At 48.5% G+C, this 1353-nt stretch overlaps 1 non-coding gene across 1 annotated transcript; it reads left to right on the top strand.

The window, feature by feature from the left end:
• The first annotated feature begins 447 nt into the window (after nucleotides 1-447).
• On the top strand, nucleotides 448-522 carry Trnar-gcg (transfer RNA arginine (anticodon GCG)). Its single transcript has one exon. It is a non-coding gene; the product is annotated as a tRNA-Arg (tRNA).
• Nucleotides 523-1353: the final 831 nt, after the last annotated feature.

Genomic DNA, 1353 nt, shown 5'->3' with positions numbered 1-1353 from the left:
CCCTTGGAGCACTGTCTGTGGATCACCCCTTATTGTATTTGGTCTGATTTTGTCAATTGTTTAAAAATAATATTTTGTTTAAATTATTCCTATTGCTTGTGGCCTTCAGCTGACAAATAATTTGAATTCTTATTAATAAGGCCTGCAGCCGTCAGTGTAGCTTGTGTTACAGTCATTTTTTTTAAATGATTGGTTTTGAAAATTTATTTCCTTAAATTAAGTGTGCTTGTTTACTGTGCAACAAACGATAACTGAAATTTCCTGGCAGATTAAAACTGTGTGCCGGATCGAGACTCGAACTCGGGACCTTTGCCTTTCGCGGGCAAGTGCCCCTTTCTTTCAGGAGTGCTAGTTCTCCAAGGCTCGCAGGAGAGCTTCTGTAAAATTTGGAGGGTAGGATGCGAGGTACTGGCAGAAGTAAGGCTGTGACGACGGGGCGTGAGTGGTGTTTGGGTAGCTCAGTTGGTAGAGCATTTGCCTGCGAAAGGCAAAGGTCCCGAGTTCGAGTCTCGGTCCAGCACACAGTTTTAATCTGCCAGGAAGTTTCATATCAGCGCACACTCCGCTGCAGAGTGAAAATCTCATTCTGGAAACGGTAACTGATTAGGCCCCGTCCACACCTTTTCCTGCCTTCACTAAGTCCCACATCTCATCAGTTTTATACAGTTACAATTATTTTACATCCTGCGTTACCGTACTCAGATAATTTTTGTGGTAATTGGATCCGACCGAGGAAGCCTAAGCACTTGCAGCAGTAAAAGTACGGGATAATGCATTTGATGGTGTACCAGTTGGCAGAATGTTTCATTTGTAGTCCTGTTGTAATTGTGACGGTGCCACACTCTACCGGGAGTGTGGCACGGTACCCGTAAGGAAGTAAGGTTCTGATACGAGAGCCATCTGCCCCCGACAGAGCTCCGAGGGCAGAGCTCTATACATTACGACGTCACACGCGCGACAAGTGTGTGTCGCAGGCGCGCTACAGTGTGTTACGCGGTGGAGGGACGCGTAATCTGGGGGAAGGCGGCAAGGTGCAGCCGCCACGCCGCCGGACGCAATCTCACCGGCGCCCATAAACCAGCGCCCCATAGCTGCCTCGCAGTTCCCGCACGCCCCATCAACCCGGGCCGGACGCCATGCACCGCGTTCCGCGGACAGGCAGGTCGATGGCACGCAATTTCCGACTGACACGTGTTTCACTAGCTGGCGACGAACAACTCCGTGATGTCTCTCACATTATTAAAACAGGCGTCTGCAAGCAAAACCTTGACTCACAAAGTGCTACTCCCTCTCTCTCAATGCTGCGAGAATTATATAACAGTTTAATATTGCTCAAACAGAATTTTGGCGATT

This window comes from Schistocerca gregaria, chromosome 6 (genome assembly GCF_023897955.1).
Source record: "Schistocerca gregaria isolate iqSchGreg1 chromosome 6, iqSchGreg1.2, whole genome shotgun sequence".
NCBI lineage: Eukaryota > Metazoa > Arthropoda > Insecta > Orthoptera > Acrididae > Schistocerca > Schistocerca gregaria.
The sequence above is the reverse complement of the archived record's forward strand: the minus strand, read 5'-3'. Positions and strand labels throughout refer to the sequence as shown.